Here is a 25,104-nt window from a genome sequence, read left to right as displayed (position 1 = left end):
TACCCCTCGGGCACATTAGTAATTGACACGGTCACACACCGAGTTTAACTTGGGTGGCCCAGGGCATCTAGGAAGAAGCTTCACATCTTCCAGGATATTGAACACCCAGTTAGTTTTCAACATCTGTGCGGTAGCATCCCGTTGAAGAAAGGCCTTGCTGTCTCCAGTGAGAAGATTTGGCAAGCAGGTAGGGAAAACGGGTGAAGACACAGTCTGTTTTCCTATATGTAGCAGTGCAGCATCCCAGCAGATTTTATCAGAAAGGATTTATAGAACAGACTACCATATGCATACATCAGGACCGCAGGTCTGGGACAGAAGCTGTACATTTGTATCTGAACAGTGATTGGTCCGAACAGAAGTAGGAGAAACTTGTCAGCCTTTACTGTAGCTGCTGCTTTTTCATTTAGTTCAAATAGGACAGCAGACTAGGGATATTTTTCTACAAGATAAAAGAATTTCCATGGCTAATATTTTCCACTACTATTTTCACAAATTAAAAGAGCTTTTCCAGATAGTACTTTTCTGATTCACATTAAAAAAATTTCTACAACTGCACACCAATTCATGACAATTGTTTGTTAATCCCACAGGCTAGCATGTTCTTGCAAGGGTAGGCACAGCACGCAGGAGGAAGTCTGAGGTGCGGATGAAAAAGTCTTCTCAAATTATTCCCATTCTGAAGACCATTTATCCAAACTACTTCAGGGAATGCCTTCTAGTAATTAATATAATCACAAAAACCACGATGGGTTTGCACCATTCAGTCACCATAAATGGATTAAACCGGTAGTTAATATTGTTTGAAATGTCTAATCACAAATCCTCTAAAATGCTGTCTTACAGTTCTGTTTCAGTAGAGATTAAATTAGGAGACAGCTGAACCACTTAATGAAAGTAAAGTCACAAATAAGAACAAACCCAAAGAAAATAATTCTTCAGTAAGCAGTGGTGATTTATCCAAGTCTAATACAATTAATACTACTCAAATAACATAAAGCATTTCACCCAAATATTTGTTTAAATTCTTTGGGTAATTCATACTACCACCTGTATTTCCTTTCTATAAACTCCTGAGTAGCAAAGCTTTATCTACAAGTTCAGTGAAAAGTGAATTGCAAAGTCTGTTCTACAATCATAAATGAAAACCAGTTTTAAAATTTGTTCATAAAGTAGTACAAATAAAGAATAAATTCCAGGAAATTAAAAAATATTGCGGAAAAAAGTAACTGTGCATTACATGGTATTAACTTCTCTGTCTCTATGTTTTTCTGAGCTAATTTTCCTGTGTTCATTGTTTCTCTCAGCAAATAAGGCACCAAGAGACCGTGCCAGAGTACTTGTGATCAGAACTAGAGGTCAACATGATCTTTTCTTACTAGCAAGCTTGAAATAAATCCTACTGATTTATGTTTGTCATCTTCTCAGGTTTAGAAAGTCATACGAAATTAAAGTGTAAGGAAAATGCTTCAGTGAAAAAGTGTTCATTTTATCTTGCACCTCTTTTCCAGCTGTTTAAAGCATTCCTCTTCAAAAGCAGAAGAAATTATAGCACTATAAAATGCATGAAAGACACAGCTCACTAAATTTGGCCTTGGATCTTAGCCATCTGTAGAACAATGACAAATGAATTTGCTTCTATCATTTAGATCCTGGAAAAAGAAGGAGGGGAAAAAAAAAAAAAAAAGAACAACAAACCACAAACCCTTACTTTTCATACATAAACCCAACATGAAATGTAGTGATTCTCAAGCCACTAGGCCTTATCTTCTAGAGCTTATCATTACCTAGGAGGAGGGATAAAGACACCAAGCCTGAATGTGGTGTCATACAATTGACTATGATTCAATACATACTTCACAACAAAAGGGGTAATTTGAAACAAGAATACTGGAGCATATATAAGTAAAATTGACCTCAACAAAGCCAAACTCCTCCAAAGAACAGACAAAATTATGACAGATTGTCTACTAAATGCCCAAAATTAATAAACTCTTAATGCACTTTTCTGCATTACTATGTTATGAATAAAAAAGACAAAAGAAGGTCCTTTCACATGCTAAAGACATTTCATTAGGTGAATTACTCTTTTGGACATTCAAGAATGAATGCCATAGGTCAAATAGGGACAGATTCTGGAATACTCTTTTCCTCCTCCTTGCTTACAATAATTACTGTATGCAAATCTTAGGCTTTCCTCTTGCAAACAAGCAAATCCAGTAGCAAAGAGGATTGCCTAGAGTTTGTCCTGCCATTGAAAACTGAATTTTTGAACAAAATCCTAAAAAAATTCTGGACCATTAAGTTTAACCTTCCTGCGCTTCACACTTATTAGAGTAGAAATAAAAGTAATATAATTAAATGTCTATTTACCTGTCAATATTGTAGTTAGTCTGTAAATTGTGGAAAACACAACAGCCTGTTCTATTTAGGTCTTTGTACTGTGCTGTGTTGGGTTTGCGTGGCAAGGTTTTGGTAGCGGGGGGGCTACAGGGGTGGCTTCTGTGAGAAGCTGCTAGAAGCTTCCCCCGTGTCTGACAGAGCCAATGCCAGCCGGCTACAAGACAGACACGCCGCTGGCCAAGGCCAAGACAATCAGCGCCTCTGTGATAACATATTTAAGAAAGAGAAAACCAGTTAGGGAGAGCTTTTGCAGCCGGAGAGAGGAGTGAGAAGATGTAAGAAACTCTGCAGACACCAAGGTCAGTGCAGAAGGAGGGGCAGGAGGTGCTCCAGGCGCTGGAGCAGAGATCCCCCTGCAGCCCCTGGAGAAGACCATGGTGAAGCAGGCTGTCCCCCTGCAGCCCATGGAGGGAGGATGAGGGGGTGTAGAGATTCCACCTGCAGCCCGTGGAGGACCCCACGCTGGAGCAGGTGGAGGCACCTGAAGGAGGCTGTGACCCCGTGGGAAGCCCGCGCTGGAGCAAGCTCCTGGCAGGACCTGTGGAGAGAGAAGCCCACGCCAGAGCAGGTTTGCTGGCAGGACTTGTGACCCCGTGGGGGACCCCACGCTGGAACAGTTTGCTCCTGAAGGTCTGCACCGCATGGAAGAGACCCACGCTGGAGCAGTTCATGAAGGACTGTAGCCCGTGGGAGAGACTCACGTTGGAGAAGTTTGTGAAGGACTGTCTCCCGTGAGAGGGACTCCATGCTGGAGCAGGGGAACGATGAGAGGAGTCCTTCCCCTGAGGACAAAGAAGCGGCAGAAACAACGTGTGATCAACTGACCGTAACCCCCACTCCCCGTCCCCCTGTGCCGCTGAAGGGGGAGGAGGTTGAAGCTGGAAGTGAAGTTGAGCCTGGGAAGATGGGAGGGGTTAGGGGAGGTGTTTTAAGATTTGATTTTATTTCTCGTTCCTCTACTCTGTTTTGCTTAGTAATAAATTAGATGAATTCCCTCTCTAAGTTCGGTCTGTTTTGCTCGTGAGGATAATTAGAGAATGATCTCTCCCTGTCCTTATCTCGACCCATAAGCTTTTCCTTGTACTTTTTCTCCCCTGGCTGGTGAACGAGGGGAGTGATAGAGCGGCTCTGGTGGGCACCTGGCCCCCAGCCAGGGTCAACCCACCACATGTGCCCTTTGTTGTAATACCTGAGCATGTCTGCCCAGGCACCAATTTTTAGAATAGCTGAAAGTTATATTGACGAGCTGAAAAATAGGGAGAGGAAAATGGTGGCTGCAGTATTCCAGTGACAAATTCTACCAGATAAACTAGCCTGGTGTCAATGAAGAAGTATCTGTTTATGAGTGATTTTAGTGAAACAAAGAGTTTCAGCAGCTGTTCAAGATGAGAAAAATGTCCCATCTCTTTCATCAAAGGGCAGAGTGACAGAAAGCACAAAGACAACAACAGAAAGGAGCTACTCATAAAGAAACAATATGTAAAGGGAAAAAAATGTTCAGAAAGGTATAGATTTACAGTTTAATTTCTGGAATTAAGGTTTGTCAAATACAGCCCTATCTGCAATCCTACCTCAAGATACCCCAAACCTCTGCGTTTTCCAAAAATAGCCTCTTTGGTTTGTATTCCTCTCCTGGGCTCAAGTTCCTCTTTCAATGCAAAAGGCTTTCTAAGTAAAGAACTTCACATGTGATGCAAAACAGGAGCAAAAGGAAATTGAAATCAAAGTGCTCAGAACATTATGCTCATTATAACAAGCCCAATTCCCCGCTCTGCTGGGTTAGTTTTTCACACACACCCCTGCTGAATCACTGGGGCATAATATCAGTCTAACAGGTGGGAAAAACAAGTACTGAGAAGCAGTGTGAATGCTACTTCTGAATTTCAAGTTTCAGACCTTATTAGTTTATTCTGTTTTTTTCAGGGAGGACCACCTATAGGTAATCTGAGCATAATACGTATGGTCATTACATATATATATACACACACACACATATACGTGACATTGTGTATCCATTAAGCATTTGGCACATGTAGTACAGAAAATCCACACATGGGTTTCAAACCACATCAAACAATGAACATCACCAAACTTTGTGCATTTTGTTCACTGTTGATAACTGCTATTTCACAGTCCCAGATAAAGCGTTATAGAGAAAAGCTTACTTACTTTGGCTGAGAAGAAGGAACCCTGCAGTACACGTGGAGACTCCCTGACCATTCAACAGAGAACACTTTCAATTTCCCAGTGTGTCAGTGGTCCAGCAGCTCAGGACATAGAGCCAGCTGGTGCAGCACCTGTGAGGTGAGGTGAGCTTAAAGGTCCACATACATACAAAGAATTAAGCTCAGGGATGAAGAGCAGAGAATGGGAGATTTGTAGTAAAATTACTCTTAATGCTGGCAACTAATAAAAACATTTTAGCCACTTCTCTGGATAAAAAATTCAGAGCATTTAAAGATGCCAACTCTCCCTGATGCAATCTGTGAGAAAAACAGATTGGCAACTGAGACATAATAGTCTACTTTACTGAAGTCAGATCAGTAGTGCTTACCCAATCTAAAAACCAGAAGAGACCTACTCCCTCCCTCATTTCTACAGAGGAAAAGCAATGCATGAAGAAATGCTATTTTTAGATAGCACGTGCTTTGGGATATATCTAACAGTTCCATCTAAATACATGTTGCCCAGGCAGTGCAAAGATGAATATTGGGATGCAGTACAGGGACTGAGAATTTGGGCATGCAGGTGTGCTTCCTGAGCAGAACTCTGAGTGAGCTATGAAATAGTCTTTGAGGAAAAAATGATGAAAACTCTATCGGCCAAGTCAGTTGGAGGTGGACAGCAGAAACCTATAGACGTGCATTAAGGATTGATTCTACATTCACAGGAACAGAAACTAGAAGAAATGACCTTGTAAAACAGCAATACAATAAGCTGCCTTCCAATTAGCAGGTACATACTGTTCTGTTGTGTATGTAGTTGTGTATACCAACAACTGATACTTTCGCTGCAAGGCCACAGTCCTCCGGGACTCTGTCTTATCTTTGAAACGTGAAGCAAAGGAGACAGAAATTCAAACAACATTACTGACTGCATAATACCAACCTACAGGAAGATCGTGACTCCTGAGGAACTCAGCTTGTCAGAGCATCCCACCAAAAATATAAAAATTGTCCTCCAGCACTGTTTGGCTACTGGAGTCTGCCCCATCACTAAATAGGAAAACAGAATGAGGCAACAGGGCTAGGAACACAAACCCATCCAGAGCCCGCGCAGGAGACGTTGAGAAGCTGAAACACTGTAATGGAGGGTCACCCTGGGACTGCCACTTAATGAGTCCTGACGGAAAAAAGAAATCTTTCCATTTCCATACAATTAGGGTTGCTGCAGACTGGAATTGATTATGCAGACCTGATCAGCAAAGTTACTCAGCCTGGAAACTGCACAATCCACAAAATAACATCTTGTGAATAAGGTCTTGTGTCAAGGCTTGTGATTAGTATTCTGTTAGGGGTTGATTTGATTATTCCAATTATAAGAATTAACTTGCACGTGGACTTTGAAAAAATGAAACCATGTGGGAAATCCCTTGCACTGCCACAGTAACTCTCATTCTTAACACATTCAATACGTGACACTAATTTATTTAAAACGGGATTATTTATCCTCGTGTACATAAAGTAGAAAAGAAGCCTTCTGCAAAAGCAGAGCTGATAGACCAGGGAAAGCCTTTCTATCACACTCAAAGTTTAAAAGCGTTTGTCCTTGAATGCAACAGGGGATGGTGATGCTCCAAGTTGAATGAAGATGTGTGCAAATGCCCACATCAATAAAAAAGGTTTGTACACTGTTAAACACAGTCCTTGGAGGTAAGCTAATTAGTAAACTAGAGAGTTTTAAAACTCTCAAGTGCAATCTTTGAACTGAAAAAAAAGATATCTACTAATGAAGTCCCCTGTGGGTTAACAGTCTAGCTTTGGCAGCACACATACTGCTATAGCTGAATTTCAACTAGGTTGATACACAGACGGCAATAAGAAAAGTCATATTTAAGGACAGAAAAAAGGATGGGTACATATATAATATACCCAGTGACCAATATCTCTCTTCACAATTATTAGAGTTTACGCTGTAAGGTGAAGAAGAGCAATCTAAATGTCCTGTCGCTGAACGGGAAGTGGCAAGTGATATGATAGATACACATTTATGGATGATTGGTTTCAAGCAATACCTGAGAAGTCTCTCTCTCGTATAAAAGGTAACAGAATTCATCCTTACGAAAGTGGTATAAGTATATATTTTCAGTGTGTTGCACAGAAACACATATGCCCTCTCATTTTAGGGCATATGATTTTAATTTTAATCATTTTTAATAATTTCTGTAAAAACACTTTCTTTGCTGTGCTATTTAGCATAAAGTATTCAGGTTTGCAACTAAACTTGGACTACAATTTTGAGTGTAATAAAAAATTGTAAGCAGAGTAAATATTCAATTTGGACCTCCGTATAGATTTTGTAATTGTCCCAATCTTGAAAATAAAAGGATTACATCTGAAACAGTGTTACTTATTCCTTATTAGAAAACATGATTTATCACACTGCAACCAAGAAGCTGGCTGTATGAGCAGCATTATTTAATAAACATGATACTTTCATATGGTGTTATGATTTCTTCTTCCTCTTTGACTACAAAGCCTGGAAATTATACCAAAGTGGCTTTGGGGAACAATCAAAACAAATCAAGCTCTGAAGTGATCAGCTTCCTAAAACTTGTCACAAGTTAGAAACACAGAGACACAGGAAACAGAGATCTGGACTCAAAACAGCAGAAGTTGTTTCTTTTTCTCCAGGAATAACATCAGGACTTTTAAAGCTGCCATCAAAAAGACCAGGGCAGTCAGGAGAAAGGGGAAAGTTATGCAGAAGGCAGTCCCCAGAAAAGTGGCTCTTATAAACAGCAGGATCAGTATGCCCAGGCGTGTGTATGAGAAGAGAATTGCATTCCTCCTCTCTTACCTACAGAGTCTTCCAAGCACACAAATTTCACTCTACTTTTGTCTTCTAGGTTGAAGGCTGACACCTCTTTGACCTGTGGCTTTGTAGTAGAAGAGGGAAGAAAGCACTCCCAGCCTATATTGGAGAGCACCGCTGAGCTGTAACAGAAAAGTTAACAGAGCAAGGAAAACCTGGCTTCCACATTCTGTGAGCAATTTTATTCCTCATGTCATTATTGCTCATTTAAATCAAGCTTGAAGTTTCTGGTTTTGTTTGGGTTTGGTAGCAACACACTTTTTCTTTTTGAACTAAGTTAAACTTGCCTTGCTGACACATCTATTCTTTTATTTGCCAGATGGGACTAGCTTCAATGGAGCATTTATATTTATTCAATCCCCATCTTTCGGCAGTTTTACCGGTATTTAGTGAATACTTTAATCTAAGGGATGCAGAAAGCACATTTTGGGATGTGTTAAAGTCATCTGGGAAGAGAGGAAAATGTCTGGCATTAAATTTCCCACAAAATAGAAAGGACCCATGACAAACTATTCAAAAATGCATATTGCCAATATAAATAAACCAAAAGTAGAGATGCCAAAGGGTCACTGTAAATGTCCTTATCCATATAGAAAAGACCAGGTTAAAGATGGACAGTTTGGACCTCCCAGTGCTTGGTTAATTGTTCTTCTGATGCCTTTGGAGTGCATAAGGCTTGTTCTTATCCATCTTTTCTGTGAGTCAATCATGCTTACACTTCTCAGAGGACTCCACGTTATTTATTGGTTGTTTACTAGACACTGGCTCAGAACAGACACTTTTTCTAGGTGGCTTCTGAATTATTTGCTGCCTATAGTGGTTGTAAACTAATCCCATTATTTTCCTTCCAGGACATTTGAAAAAAAAAAAAAAAGCAGTGTTTCGGAGCTGCAAAATGTAGCTGCAGAAGTGTTAACCCGTATTCAGCAAGTGCACAGTTGCACTGGAGAGCTACCTAGGGATCACTTGTTTCTATTAATGCAAGCAAGAAAAAAAGAGGGGAAACCAAGTTTTGTATATGCAAAAAAAGAGATTGCAAACTTATCTGCTGTGCTAGAGAGAAAAACGTGTCCCCAAAGTAGATAAACTGAAAGGATCTCTTTATTCATACTGCCTTCTCATAGACTTGTTTTAAATGATTTCAGCATTGTTATCTCTAATATAGAGCAGCGTAAGGAGACAACTAGCAGGTTACAGATGCCTGGAGGCAGGAAAAGGAGAGGGCAGACAGGCAGGCATTTTTTTATATTCCTCTTCTACATAAAAAAAGAAATGTAAGAGTGACTATATTGCTCAGAACAAAGTCAGCTTTATCCAGCATCCTGTCTGACAGTGGACAGTAACAGATGTGTCAGAAACAAGAGAGCAATAAACATTATACTCTCAGCTTCCAGAAATCTATGGCTTAAGGTCTTCGTTAGCCGCTGTTTACATCTCTGAATTTAATAACTTGTAATGGATTTTTTTGTTATTATTCTATTAATATCTTCAGTGATTTTTGACCTGTTTAGGTAAGAGTTTTCTTTGTTTGCTGTAAACTAGCTGCCATTTGATACCCCCTGATTCTTTTACAGTGAAAAAAGAGTGAACATCAATTCTCAAGAGCCATAGGTGCATCCTGGACCTGTTCAGCTCCATATTGACGACTTTTATGTCATCTCCATTCCTTTCCCACATATTCCCTGCCATTCCGCAGCTGAGCAGCAAGCTGACAGTCCTGATTCCATGGTGATTCCAGGATTTATTTTCTGAGGAGCAATAGCTAATTTTGAAACAATACTGATTTTTTCTAAGTAAGATTGTTTCTTTCTCAAGCCTACTAATAGTGATACGTCATTGCCTATCTCAAGCAAGAAAATATTACAAAGCCAATTATGATTGCAAGTCTGTCATTTCTTAGGAAAAGCCATAAAACTTGTTGCTAATTGGCTGTAAATATGCACCTACTGTATTTTCATGTGTGCAAACTGTATTTCAGATAGCTCACATACATGCACAAGACCAGGTGTTTGAAAAACAATCATGGGCTGATACAGATCTTCATATAGCCTGCAGGAAACCTGAAGAGCAGGGTGAGGGAATCAGAGTTGCAAGCATTCCTTAGCTAGGAAGGGAGGGACAGGGGTTGAATCATCTGGGGAGCAGGAACAGGACAAAGGCCATAAATGTGCGGGAAGGCTGCTCCAAGACTGACCGGTCTTCCTCTTGGATTATTTGCTCTTACCTGTTACTCTCATTGCCACTCAACACAAGACCTGGGGGATTCTAGTCATGCATTTTTGTCATTGAGGATATTTTAAAGGGAAGAGGGATTGTCCTGGTAATTTAGCAGGTAATTTAAATACTTCATAAATATTTATCCTTCTTTAGGTACAGCTATTTCTCTGTAGACAGTCCAGAGATACAAACTTAACATCATATTAGAGAGAAGGACACATGTGGCAATAGTGAAACAGCAAAAGGGACATAAAAAGACTTTCTAGATCACTTATGCATTCAAGATTTGATGAAATAACGTAGAGAACTCAAACACAATGTCTCCATAGCAATTAGCAAACAAGCAATACATTTGTTCCTTCCTAGTTTCTAGCCTCTTACATCCCTCCCCAACTGGATGTTTTTACTGAGTTCAATGGCTGTTTTAAAATCACAAGTGATTATTTTTTTAAGGCATTCCCAGAATAGAAATGTCAAATGTAAACATCTACAGAATCTCCAGGCCTTCTTTTATTTTGAACTTTTGCACAGCACTCATGAGATTACATCCAGACTAAAAGGAATTCTGAACTATGCTATCATGTTTTTCATCTCCTGCCAAAGACTTCTTCGAAATTCACAGCTCATTAGAACCTTATGACTACTTAATAAACAAAGCTTTGTATTATCACTATTATCACCTAATTAAAATATATCTCATTTCAGAGCTTTATTGCATAACGTAAACCTTCTGCTGCAAGTTTGTACAAAATTACTACACAGATTTCAGCTAATCACACCTTTCAAACCTTTCATAGTTCTGCTATAAACTGGCACAAGCCAAGCTACATATGAGTAAACCAAATTACTTCTCTGTAAAAAAAAAAAACCTAGAGAAAGATCTTACAAGTTTTAAACTCAGCTTTACAGAAAACACACCTCAGCCTACATCTTTACACCTATAACAAAGTGATAATTCTGCTTTTAACACCTTGTGATAACTGAAAGGGTTTCTTGTGCAATTGGGGGTCACTTTTGTAATTTGAGACTGCATCACTGTTATTTGTTTCAGGAAGAATACAACGTGTCACAATTTAAAACCAACTCCAATGAAAACTTTTCTAAATGGCATGACCACAAAATCCACTGGCACAATGCAAGCCTTGTGCTCTGCAGGCATAGCTACCTGCAATCTGCCTGCACTGAGGGCAGAAGAATAATTTTTGTGGTATGTTGAACATATAAATAGCAGTGTGTGCATCAAGACAACGTAACTAAAAGACAAATGATACCCAGAAGTACTTCTCACACACAGTCTATCTGTCTGCCTTTCTGTCAGAGTCTCTGGGGGCAGAAAGAGGGAAGGGAGCCAGGAGGTCTCCAACGAAGGAGTGAGGTGGAAGGTGGGTACCTGTCAGTTGCATGGGAAGACACAAAGGGGATGATAGAAGTAGCAAACTCTTTTTTGTCAAAGGGAAAGCCCAAACCAGCTTGGGAGGAGGGGACGTGGAGGAAGATGTGACCACCTAATCTATGCCTGCAACGTGTTCATTTGAACGTTGCTGATTTTCACTTTTGTGTTGCCCACTAAGGCTTGAACTGCTTCAGTCAGTGTCACAAGGATACATTCACAGCTACGAGATGTCACAGCAAAACTGTCTCTTAATGCAGGGGAGTTGGGTAGCACAGCACAATGTCAACTCAGTGCTTGTAGCCAGACAATGCAATGACAGGACAGTCCTGTGCTGGACCAAAATCACCATGATTGAGATGGTTCTTCACAATAAAGGGTGCACGTCACAACAGTTACATGACAGAGAAGACAAGGTGCCAGTTTTACAAACAGACATAGTCACAGCAATTCTCAGCAGTAGACATTTACAACTCCACGTAGCCCTGCTGGCAGTGGAGCCTCCTCCCATCACAACTGAAGTGCCCATGTGCTTCCAGGAGGGAGCCAGGCTCTTGCAAATGGGACAGAATCTTTTAGTTTTGAAAAGGATAGGAGGATCCCAAGACAGTCACAGCTTAGAGAGAGACATCTTCCTCCGTAGTGAGTTTAACAAAGATCCCTAAAATGGCGTAGTTAATTTGAATGCAAATTAGAATAATTAACTTTTTTTTTAAAAAGGGAAAAAGAAAAAAAAAACAGCAATGGGAGGCAGAACAGAAATAAGAGCAGTTTAAATGCAATGCTCCTCCTGCCCACCATTCCCCTGCAGGCAAGTCCTTGCTTTCATATAAACTTAGGATTGTCTGAGTTGCAGGCAGCTGTGCCCACCCCACCTGATCCCCAGGAAATCCTTTCTATCCTCTCCGGAAGGTTTATGCGTGCCCTCCAGCCCTTGCTCTCACAAGAGCAGACTCCAGCCCCAGCTACAGCTGTCACCAATGTCAAGTCCCTCCTGTCCTCACCTGAGCGAGGTGCCCAGGCAGAGGCAGCCACCCTCCCGCCCCAGACGATCCTTCTGCCGCTCTCTCCTCAAAGGGACAGCTGGGCACATCACAACACAAACGCTGCCTACCACAAAAAATGACAAAAGAACGTCATAGAACAAGGAAAGGACTAGAGAGGGGCAACCAGGATCATCCAAGAGATGCCATGTATCAGGAGAAATATGGTGGCTATGTATAAACAATGAGTGCAATGGAGAAAGGTTCAGTCTTTCGTCATCTTTTCTAATGTAAGAATTAAAGGGCAATAAATGGCAATAGTAAATGATGGATTCAAAATAGATAAGAGATGGTTCTTCATATGGGTAGTTCAGCTGTGTTGTGGATACAATAAAGATAACCTAGATTCAAAGGGGGACAGAAAAAATTATTATATTAAAAAAAAAAATCTATTTAGCATCACTGAATATAAGGCAGCATTTCTGACTTGGGAGCTACAAAAATCACAGATCAGTAGTTGCTTGGAGAATATTTGGATAAAATATCACTATATACTTGTTCGTCTCTTGTACTTTTCCTTACATTTCAGAAGCAGGACCATTGGTGACCATCGGAGAGAAGAAACTAAGGTAGACGCAGTAAAGCCAGCTCCATGGTCTTTTGAAAAATGAACTTTTTCTTATCCAACAAAAATTTTTTTTAAAAATGTTACATATGAAGCCCCAGACACCAGACTGGATGTGTTAGCCTAACTGCAAATAAGAGGCTGTCACCTATCCCTGCTCAGAGACCATCAGCATAGCTCTCTCTTGAAGGTAAGCATTGACACTAGTAAGCTCTGTCTTATAAAAAAAATAGAGATCTATTCCTTTCCATTACAGACAATCACTGTGCTTTGGAATGAGCCTGAATCTTTCTTAGATTTTTATTAAACGACCATGGAGGGATGTGGAAGAAATCCAAAAGCTCAACTCTAAGGTCACTGTCAGAGTTGGACAAGAGGGAAGCATTAAATGAATATTTAATTAATAATACAAAAGGGGAAAGAAGGAAGTCAAATAAGCAGGACAATATGACACTTTTATGCTATCTAGGAAACTTAAACTCAAGACACTGTACCATGATAATCAGCAAAATGGCAGCATAAGGGACCAAGAAGAGACAATTGGAGGAAACAAAGAAATATTGGTCTTGGGAGAGTCTTTGTCTCTCTGTTAGGAGATTAGAACTGATTGCATTATGAACCTTTAGTTATTTATGAGTTTAATTTTCTTTGTATTAGAATGTACAAAGATGCAGAAATCTTTACATCAGAGAAGCAAAGACAAAAATACCTGCACGCAACAACATCAACAGTGCCAGCATAACAACTCTCTTCACACACACTGGGACTTTTGATTTCAAGAGGAATTTTAACTTTGACAATGTCAAAGGTTTTTTTTCTGCTATATTTACATCTGTCTTTGGTAAAATAAGGTTCTTATTGTGCTTAAACTATTCCTTTCTTCTTTTTCCTTTGGGCTTCTATATTACTGATGATGATTTTCTTTCTACACCTCTCTCTGACTATACCTTAAGGAGGGTCTTGCCAAACAGGTTCAGGTTGTTAAGTTTCTACATTCCTCCAATCCCTTCAGGAATTTCATTCCCAGATTGTAGCCTGGTCAGTTTACAAGCCCTTTACAGACCAAAAAGGCCATAATTATTTCCCAGAGGAAAATATACAGCAGCTGGCACTGCTGGTTTCTGACTGAGGAATTTGAAGATCAAGACTTAGCACCTGAAATACTGAAGTACTTGAATAAATTCTTCTGGAACTTGACAAGCAAGATTCATTTTATTCCAAGATCACATATGCCAATTCTCAAGAGAGAGGTTGGTTTTGTTTTTTCTACATGCTATTTAGCATTAGATCGGTTCCAAATTTCTTGACATTTAACTTGGAAATGTCTTCTTACAGGATTACTAGGGAGGCCACCTATTGGGTTTGCCCTGGGGAAGTCTTCCCCGCCCCCCCCCCAGATATACACTTCCTCTCTTTGTGATGTCAGATACTAGACTGTGTTTGAATGCTTTGTTCTTTAAACATTTTCCTGCCCATCATCTTTCTAACTTTCCTGTTTATTCTATTTATTCATTTTCTTCACTTTGGTTTCATTTCTGGTGTTTTCTGATGTTTATTATTAGTATTTACAAAGGCTTAATGCTGGAAAATATGCATGATTACTGGATTACTCAATCAGAAAACCAAGCAGTTCACACAATTAAAATCCTCACCTAACTGTTATTATGAAGCAACCAGATGAAGTTTTCAAGTGCTGCTTGCCACTTCATCACCTTGACAATTGCTGTGCTAACCTAATTAAAAAAGGGACAAATCAAAAATATTAAAAGTAATGACTGCACTTTGACAAAACAGGCAAGTTTAGCTGCCATTGCATTTCCCAAGGATGGCAGTGATGTAATACTACAGCATCCTGCAATACCAGCACTATCTCAGAAGTAACAGCCTGTAGTACCTTCCCTCAGCTCCTGTAAAATTGCAGGCTAAAGGTCCTTTGGATGTTTCATTATAGGGAACAGTAAATAAAGCTAATTAAAGGAAATCTCTTGTTCACAATACCCAGCCTTTTAGGAACAACAAGGCCTAAAACTGTCATACCATATAAGTCATGAGTTCTGCAACTCTTAATTTTAAAATTACATATGATGTTCCTGTCAAAACATGTCCCTCTACAACTTGAATTATTATTGTGAGTGGGAAAAACACGATGTTTAACTCATAGAAAGAAACCAAACGAAAATTTAGACTTCCTTTTAGCATTAAATAATGTTAAAAGAAGTGGCATAAGGCACATTTCAACAATCAGCCACAGGCTAAATAAGCGGGAAACAAAGTTCAATGAAGCAACACAGTGGATTGATTCATTAGGTTTGCATACTAGCAGAGCTTGGTTCATACCCTGTCTTGAGTTAGAAGTAAAAATAAAAACAGCCACCTCAACATTAGCCTTCCTGTAACACCAAAAACTATCATCAGCTATGTTCTCATATGGAGAAAGTGGCAAAGATCACAGGTAGCTATATTAAGATGACATCAGGAAACCCAGGTAGCAAGGTTTTTCTGTGCAAGGGTAACAATGGGAAGTTAAAGCAATTTTCATGGAAACAGAGATATGTATAGTCGGAAACAACTGCAAAGGGTAATCCCTGCCCCTGTGGCATTGAGACAACACTTCCACCATTTTGTAACACCTGCAGAACAAGGTGTATTTTCCAGTGACCACTGCATCCAGTTGAGCCAAACTGGGAAGATTCATACATTTTTTTCTCACCATCTGCCTGGCTGCAGCTGTACATTTTATCAAACACACACTTTAAAAAATAGAGCATTTACAATAAAAACATTTTAAAAATCTAAGGATCTGCTGAGATGCAGTATTGCTAAGACTGACTGAAGATGAAACTCCGTCTCATACATGAAAACAATCTCTAGTCATGTCAAACTAGGAGATGCAGTTACTCTCTATCAAAGTTTGCTTGAGAAGTATTTTCTAGATTCCACCTTTCCTTTTCCTAATGTATCATCTAAGGATAACAAATACAACATGTCTATGATTTTATTATATTATTACGTTAGTATCTTATTCTGCATTACTTCTCTGCCTCACTCCACTATTTTTGTTCTGCATGGCACCCAGAGAAATCTCTGTTAAAAGTATTACGCACTGTATGATTATTATGTCAGCTTTTTTTCAGTGTTCTGACCATCTCACCAGCTCTATTGACTTTTTAATTAATAATTTGATAACCATTGATAAACATTTCCTTAAATGATAAGAAAATACTATTTGTATGCTAAACTCACTGAACTACACTGGGTAAAGCAATTACCACCAATCCATTCAGTACTCAAACAGCCATCACTTCTGTTCTGAACCTGCTGTTCAGCGATTTCCCAGTGTTTCCAAAGGTTTTTCACAGTTGTTTCATAAGAAGTTTCAACTGACACAAGTCAGCTCTGCTGTAAAAAAATGGGCAGTCTTGTCCTCCCCATGCTGCCAAGTTCCTGTGTCTCTCCTTCTCCCCAGTTCATACATCAACCCCATCACTCAAGTAGTCAAATCTATCCTGACTGTTGAGATAAGCTAAACATAGTCTCTAGGGTGGTATTTTTGCCAGGTTCAGTCCAATCCATACGAGGTCACTGGTGTGGCTCCATGCATGGTTGCACAAAGGCTTTTACCCACTGCCCAAATAAAGTAGAGGAGGAGGTAACTAGAAATAACATGATGCATGAAAAGGAAGTATGGCTTCTTGATGACAAGACCAGAATATTTTGGCTTGAATTGCTTGTGAAGCAAGGGTGTAATGCATAATTTAGGCAGGAAAGAAAGTTTGTGCTTCTCCTCATGCTTCCAGTGAACAGCAAGAATTCAAAACTCTTGGGAGGAGCAAAGAGATATTCAAGGAAAAGCTTTAGGAAAGTGGCCAGTGATAGTCACTTCTGGGAGCACTGATCATTTACAGAGTCCACTCTTGCTGTACAAGTTTTGTTTGTTAATTTGATCAAGCCCTAGAAATAGCGAAACATGACTGCCCTGCACAAAGGCCCATACATACTGGGCCTGGTTTTCAATATCACTGTGTCCAGTTGCCAAAATTTCTCATGAAAATCACTTACCTCCAGAAAGTGATGCATGCCTGCACAATTGCTTGAAAATTGCCCGATCTGCATATACAAATAAACACAGTTCCAGATTCAGCAGAGGAATAGCAGTGTACTTTCACTTCCAGCAATCAGCATCATCACATCAATAACTGACTTCCCCCTCCCGAAGGATTTCCGCTGCATTTAGTACATTATTTCTTAGAGCAGAAATGCCTTTTCCTTTGCTTTACCTCTCTAATTTTGGTTCTCATGTGTAACAAAGAAGCTACAAAATATTATGAGAGAAGAAGTGATAGAGTAGATGATTAGACTGATAAAACAATGGACAACTTTTCCAAAAGTTTGATTCTGTGGTTCTACTTACTTTAACTGGCAAATTAGCCATGATGATCCAATTACATACCATTGGAGGCTGCCAAGTTGTGTTCACATGAATCCATTTTTGACAGGAATATTTTTTTGCCCTAATTAGGGCAGCCATGAAGGCCTCTTTCTATTACTAGTGTTAACCATTTTTACCTCAAGGCCAATAAAAGAGGAGATGCATTTGAGAACTTGAGTCTTCCTGGAGCAGCACAAATCACAGCCCTTTCAGCTACTGGGCTTGAATGGGGAGCACTTATCTTGTGGTAAAAACTAGAAACATGCAGGAAACAAGCAATATTGGTTTGGACAGAAAGAGTTAAAAAAAAAAAAATCCCTTTCCCAGAGAGGTGGGTGAAACTACCTTCATTTCACAACTTCCTTCACTTTGGGAAGAAAACATTTGAGAGAGACAGAGCTGGAAACAGAAACACACATCCTTATTCTAAAAAGCTTGCAACACTGGAAAAGAACACCAGAGCCAAATCCCTGCTGCCTGCAGCAAGAATCAAGTGAAAAGCCTGCTTGTTCCCACCAATTAAAATTTGTGGTTTTATTTTGTAACCCTAACAAAGTCGCTTCCTTGGATGTTTTATAGTGTTTTGCTGCCTCTGGGTCTCTGAGGAAAAGGAAGCTAAACACCTCACCTTCACTAGGTACAACATTTATTACAACTATTCCACATCTTTAAAATGTGCCTGAGTCCCTTAAGAGTGTTTTAAAAGGGGAGAGAAAAAATTGTAAGACTGGACAACATCCCGGGACAACCATTTAAAAGGTGTATTAAATGCACATGAAACAATTTCTCAGATGCATTGCTTAAGAAGGATACGTTAATTGCTGAACATTCCTCCAGGAGGTTTCCGAGACCTTGTATGAGAAGGAACATATGCTCCTTTGGTTTCTATTTGATGCAGTTTCAGTGATATTGCATGTCCATCAGTATCCTCGTGTTTTCCTCCATGTTAATTGCAGGGGAGGGAGAATACCAGGAATCTTCTTTTTGTTTCTGGGATTCCTTTGCTATTCTGTTCGCAGGATCACTCTTCTCATCTAAAAACAAAAATGAAACAGAAAAAGAGTACACCAACACACAAAAAAAAACAAACCAAAAAAAAACCCACAAAAAAACTCCCTACCAAGTTATAAGATGTATACCTCTGCAGTAGTTTTTAAATGTTTTGAGGCATCTTGAAAAATTATGACTCAAGAAAAATCCAATTAGAAGAAGTAACATTTGGATAAAACAGCTAGCCAAGAATAGCCAGTTGAACCACAAGGTCACTATATTTTCTGCAAAGTGAATTAGGGAACAGCAAGATGTTTTTTACATCTGTTGGTAATACATTCAATATTTCTGGTTAGAGCTGTAAAAAACCCACAAGTACCACCCTTACATGTATTAGGAAAAAGAATATTTAGAACTGAAGATCACCTCCATTCAGCTCTAAATGACTAACAGCAGGACCCTGGGATATGCATAAGAATCAATGTATTATTTAAACTGATTTTTTTTTTTCTAGAAAGCTTTTGAAAGTATGCAAATGTCCAACTACATCACAAGCTTAAATTGTATTTTTATTACATCTACCTTAAAATGTGCCAGAACACTTCCTGTAGACATATTAACAATGTACATTCCCAGACAAACAGCATTTATTCAATTATAGCACAAATTACAATCTGTGCAGGCCTCTTTCCCCTTTTCTCCCTGTTGGCTGAGATCCGTAGATAGCCTTGCAGTATGGTAAAGAAACATATTGGATTTTTTCACCTACAGATGACTAAAAATTGTTTAATGTATAAAATGAAGTATAATAATCAAAGGAAACATCTAAGAAATTCAACATTTTAATTGAGAGTAAACTCAGTTCTCAAGTTTTGCCACCCACATAACACCTGAAAAAGACTCTGTCTCCTTGAGATCAGTGCCTTCTGGGTTTGTGTTGGCATGCAATCAAAATTCTCGTTTACTTCTAGCACTTAATTTAAAAATGAAGGTATGAATTCTAGCATTTAATAATTTTCATCTTCTGATTACTCATAAATCTTTATATTATTCATTCTTAATCAGCTTCAGAAGTTAGAACATTTTATGCACAATTGTCTCTCTTACTTCAATAAAAAAGAATCAATATGCCTTTCCATTCTCTTTCTCTTATTTGCTGCTCCAGTTAGTCTGCCCCCTCATCTGTTTTTATTATGCTTTACTTTATTCCTGAGATTGAATTCACAAGCTTAGCAAATGATGAGGCTGTTTCTTGTTTCAGTTCCTTAATTTCCCTCCTAAATTAGCAGACAGCCTGCTGGGGTGCTGGGGTGGACCACTGTCTCTTTTTCCTGCTGTTGTTAGGTTGTTCATTCTTCCATTTCTTTGAATTGAACAGTAAAAGTTTGCTCACTAATCATGTTGCTTTCTTAATTAGATGGTTGTCTCAGCTTTTCCCTGATGACTACCACCTTTAAATAAATAGTAAGGGCTGATTTTAAGGCTTAGTACACAGGCCAGACACTTATATGCCTTTGGCCCTTACAGTTTTTCTGGAGCGTTTTTCGATGGTGCATCAAATCACATAAACCTGGGCTGTCTGTAGAAAGAAATTTGATTCTCCCTGCATGTGATCCCTGTTTACATCACAGTGGTTGAAGGTCATATTTTTTGCGACATGCACCCATGTTACCCCAAAGATATATTTGAATTCCAACATCTGAGACAGACTTTGCTCAGATCCCGCTGTGCAATTACTGGGCTACCATTTAGTGTAATAACGCAGCTGCACAGTCTCACGGCTTGGAGAATGTGTAGGAAACATCAAAAGTTCAAACACAAATTTAAGTCACAGGTGTCCTACCCTGTCCCTCAGACCCCAGCAGGGAATCGTTTTCATGGCAACTGGAGTGCTTGCATGCTCCCCCACTACTGCCAAAGAGCTTCTCACTTCTGCTGTTGTCTAAGCAATAGTTGTCCTCCTCTGGGGGAGGAAAGTAGAAGACCACCAAAAACATTACCTGCAGGCTCATTCATTCAACCAAGCAGGAAAGTCTGCCTGAAAAGCTGATTTTGCAGCCATCTGTGCCTATCATCTGCTCCAGTTACAAATACATTGGAGGAAGAATCCCTAAAATTTCCTAAAAATTAACATGTAGAAAAGATGACAGTGCAAAGAGAGAGTAACAAAATCCACAAGTTTTCTTAGCCAAGCTGTTTAACAAGAAAGAAAAACAAGGAAGTCACCAGCTCTTACTTTTCAAAGTCATAGAAGCACTTACCAGATTTATTTTTCTATGTGAATAGTGGTTACTTGCCATTGTTTTCTCTCACTCTCCTCTTCAGAGCTAAGAAATTATGGGGCCAAATTGCTTTAGTGAGAAGTGGGTTGCAGTGCCTTTATCAATTTGCCATTTCTTTCCTTCATTCTTCTGTTTATTGTTTCAACTTTTCTTCCCCAAAGGAAGACAAGCAGTCTCGTCTCATATCTTATCTTTTGTGGAGTTGCAATCACTTCTTTTAAAGATGCTTCCTGAGCCACGTACGTTTTGCATGCAGAGGGATTTTTCTGATCTATGCTCATTTTGCATGTAGAGGGTTTGCAAGATGTGACCACAGAAAAAGAAAGTGACTTGGAACAGTGTTTTGGAGGAAGCAACATGGCTGCCAGGCCTGGATTCCCAGACCTACAGGGTAATGAGTCCATCTGAAATGTTTTGGGGTGCCATCATCTTCCCTTGCCCACAGTGGGGTACCTGGTGTTCTGACAGATCATGCTGAACTCTTCCATCTTATGAGCAGGGAGGCTTCTCCTTCCTTCCAGCTCTTCTCATCATGCTATGCTTAGACTCTCATTTGCCTTTTCAAATGCTCAGACAATTGCCACACTAGAGAAGACAAACTAAATTTCTGACTAATGGGTACTGTAACTGTAATTATCTCATGGCAGGAAACCTAATTTATTTATTATCCAAACAAGAATAAAGTTACAGAAAAGCAAATCCTGCTAAGGGGAAAACCTGAGATTCTGTCTTCCACAAAAATGTTTTGGACAGCAGGAGAAGGATCATCCCTTCAGACTTACTTAACCTCAGCTGTCTCAAGAGACTTGGAGAATATTCTTGGTCTTTGATCATGGACCTATCTAGTCATCCAGGAGAAATTTCTGATCTTTCTTATATTGTCTGTGCCCCTGAAGTCAGTCCAGATAGCCTACTCCATTGTACCTTGGGCAGCCTCCTTGGTAAGCCTGAAGCGCTTATATTAGCTAAAGGTAGACCCCAACTTATGATTAATATGGAAAGTGTATTTAGAGCATCCCTAGGACATGTTGCTTGGAGTTCATTCAGAGATGCTGTCAAAAGAAGAGGAGGGTTTTGTTATCTTTTGTGTGGTAGCCTAATGTTTAAAACATCTACAAAACAAATGGGAGATCTAAACCCACAGTGGCACTTCCCAGGTGAGAAGGATATTGAAGAAGGAGGTTTTGAAACATAATCATTGAGTGGTCAGGAATACAAGATTTACAGGACCAGATAATGAACAAATTAAATGGAGTATAAATCTGCCCTAGGATTTACGAGTTGGAGAGGACAGACCAGGTCTCCTGGCTCTCTTCCAGGATATTTCTTCATTTTATCCAGTGCATATGTAATTTAAAATGCATAAACTTTCCTAATAAAACAGATGAAAAGGTGCTAAACATAGAATTACCCTCATAACTTCTACAGCATTAGATAATGAAGGAAGTAGTAAAAGTAACAGTTCTAAATGTGTATTCATTGTGAATTCAGGAGATCTTCTCTTTCTAAGAAGGAACAAACAACAGGCAGTGTCTTTATTTTGCTGAGAAAGTTTCTTTAATAAAATAAAACAAGTGCAGAAGACAAAAGCTGGATACTATTGTCACAAGCATTATTTTTCAGAAACTTTCTGTAACCAAATTTAACAAAAATCGTCTTTTAAAAATGACGGTAAGAAAAATCAGAAAACTAAAAATTTTTGAGAAATTCTTAGGCATGTTACTCAGCTACTACAAATCCTCACGGGAAGACATAATTTTGTAATATTTCAAGTTAAAAGCTGAAGAATAAAGGAATGCAAATATCTTTCAAATTCTCTGATTTTATTCCTGTATCTTCACTTGATAAATAAATTAATAAACATTTGATGCATAAGTTATTCTTTATTGGGCCAAAAAAGAAAATGTGACGGTAAAGAGCAAGACACACTATTAGTACCGCAATGACAGAAGGCATTATATTAAAGGGGTGCAATGTGACCAACTTGAAACAGCTCTCTGGGGAACAGAGTAGGCTAGTGTACATTCACAGATGAAAAGTTAGGAAAACATCAGAGACTGCTCGACTTCAGCTTTCAACAGCAAAGCCGTGCCCCTCCAAGGTATTCTGGAACTCTCTGTTATGCTGTATATTCTTTTCTGTGAGCCAAAATTTTATTCACATCACTGAAGTTTCTCACAAATAAGACTAAAACAAATACATGTGGCCCACAGATCTCATCAAAGAAGAGAGTTTTGCTCTACACTTGGAAAAATAAAAAAGTATATATATACACTACATACAGGATAGAAAGGATCTTTGTTCTTTCTGCCTGTTGAATTCTAAATGCATGTTTTGAATTGCTAAGGAATACAGTTTCAGACAGTAATGATAGTAAGCTGCCAGTTAGAAGCTAGGATAATTAATTTAGAAGGATAGAAGTATAGTGCTAACAGACAAAGTAAACAACAGGTCACAAGACCGGTAACAAAAAAAATGCTACATTTTCAAATCTAAGAAGTGTGCTAGAAAGGCATGCACTTCTCATATTTCATAATACCCAGGTTGTATTGAAGATAAATAATGAAATCTAAACCAGAATATTTTTGAAATAATTTACATAGTAGTCCCATGATAAGTGAAGATCACGTAGAATAATTAATCATTCTTTCTGAGCCAAAAGAGATAGGACCATCCACAAAGACATGCAGAAATAATAAAGAATTAAGTCTAGATGGTTTTATCAGGGAATTCACAGTCTACTTAGAGAAAATGTTGCCTTTAGTCAGAGAAATGCATGAATAATAATGAGAACTGAAACACAATAAATAACCACTCTCATTGGCATAAAGGAAAACCCAATTATTGCTAAATGTTATAGGAGCATTTACTTAGTATAGGTTTGTTTAGACAGTCTCACCTCCTCATTGAGGTAGCTGATATGCCCAAGGAACCCTAGAATGACAGTGGCTAAGGGAGACTGTGGAGAGACACAGCTCATCAGCTCCTGGACCTGTCCTTACGCAGATCCCCATCTCATATCAAATACGTGCAAGATTTTCAAGGGGCTGGGAAGGAACTCTATCCATGTTTTCTTAAACTGAACACCTGAAAGTATTTTGGAGGGCCTGTGGATAGGTGGGAGTCACAAGCCTAGAGACATCGAGCAGTGGGGACTCCACCTCTGCTAGTAATTTGCTGTGGTAGATCATTTTGGCCAGGATCTTTTCGAATCTTAGAGCATCCAATTTACTGATTTTTTGCATGCACAATTCCAATAGAAAACCATAATACTTAGGCGTCTAAAGTGTTTGTTGATTTCCTAATGCCTTTTCAACCACCCACAGCATGGAACTGAAAGCCCTGTATGATACAGGTAAGAATGTCTCAAGAAGCAGGCTAAAACACATCCTTTATGTGCTAAAAAGATCCTAAGGCTTATTGCTTGTATAACATTGGGTTCCTTCACAGGAAGAGGTGCTAAGTAAATGTAAGATGTATTCCCACAGACAAGAAGTTACTTGCAAATGCACGTTGAAGGGAACAAGATACAACAACACTGTGTCCATGGAATACCATAAAGCAGACAAATGCAAAAGCCAAAGGCTATCCACATGTAAGGAAGATGTAAGACAACTTTTCAGAAAAATGCATGCAATACATACCAAAAATGGAAACAGATAAGATATTTATATCTATGAGAACTTAGATGTTATATTAGGCCTTCAATAGAAAACATATTCCCCAGGAATAACTAGAAAGTTCAATTTTTCATAAGCCAATATAATATCCTTTCCAAAAATAAATATGAATTAACATCCCCACAGTAGAAGTCAAAATAACATCATATGCTTTCAAAAAAAATTTTCCTCAATTCTGTATTCTGTTGTGAGGCTCCTAATCTGCCCTACATTCTAGTACCAGAAATATTTACTTAAAGCACTTCCTCTACTCCAAGACTGCTCTCACACATCCATCCTTTAAAGAAGTTTATTCTCATAACCAAATACTGGTTCTTACCTGTCCCAGGTCTGAGTCACTTTGCCCTTCAGACTCCTAAGGCATGCCCTGGTCAATGAAAATCAAGATACAGTAGCTATGGAGGCTGTAAATCCCTTCAAAATCATTCTGGTACTCCTTTCTCTGAGAGGTACAGCAATCCATAATTTATACCAGTGATTCACAATGATCAAGGTACAAAACGCTACAGACTTGTTTGGCTTCTTCTTCCAAAGAAGGATCACAAGTTAGGTCTGGCCAGTTTTGGGGAATGTCTGCTTAACAGATCATCCAAAATGCCTGCCTAAACTACTGGATTAGCCCAGGCTTTTCTGGGTTTGGTCAGCACCTTGGCCACAGCTCTCAGTTGTGCTCTATTCACACAATGCTCCAGATCAACAATTCTGATCTCCTGCTTTAACAGGCTGCCATGAAAATCCAAAAGAGGCGTCTTTGTTGTGAAAGGAAATTATGCCTGGCAAATCTGTTGGAGTTCTTCCTCTGCCTACACTGAGTGTTATAGAAAAGATGGAGCCAGACTCAGACAGAATCAAATATATTGATTCTCCAGTACAGGAGAGACATTGAACCGTTGGAGTGAGTCCAGAGGAGGGCCACGAAGCTGATCAGAGGGATGGAGCACCTCTCCTATGAGGGCAGGCTGAGAGAGTTGGGGTTGTTCAGCCTGGAGAAGAGAAGGCTCCGGGGAGATCTAATTGCAGCCTTCCAGTACCTGAAGGGGCCTACAGGAAAGATGGTGAGGGACTGTTTAT

The sequence above is a fragment of the Balearica regulorum genome, chromosome 3 (genome assembly GCF_011004875.1).
Source record: "Balearica regulorum gibbericeps isolate bBalReg1 chromosome 3, bBalReg1.pri, whole genome shotgun sequence".
NCBI classification, from domain to species: Eukaryota; Metazoa; Chordata; class Aves; order Gruiformes; family Gruidae; genus Balearica; species Balearica regulorum.
Note: the sequence above shows the minus strand (reverse complement) of the source record.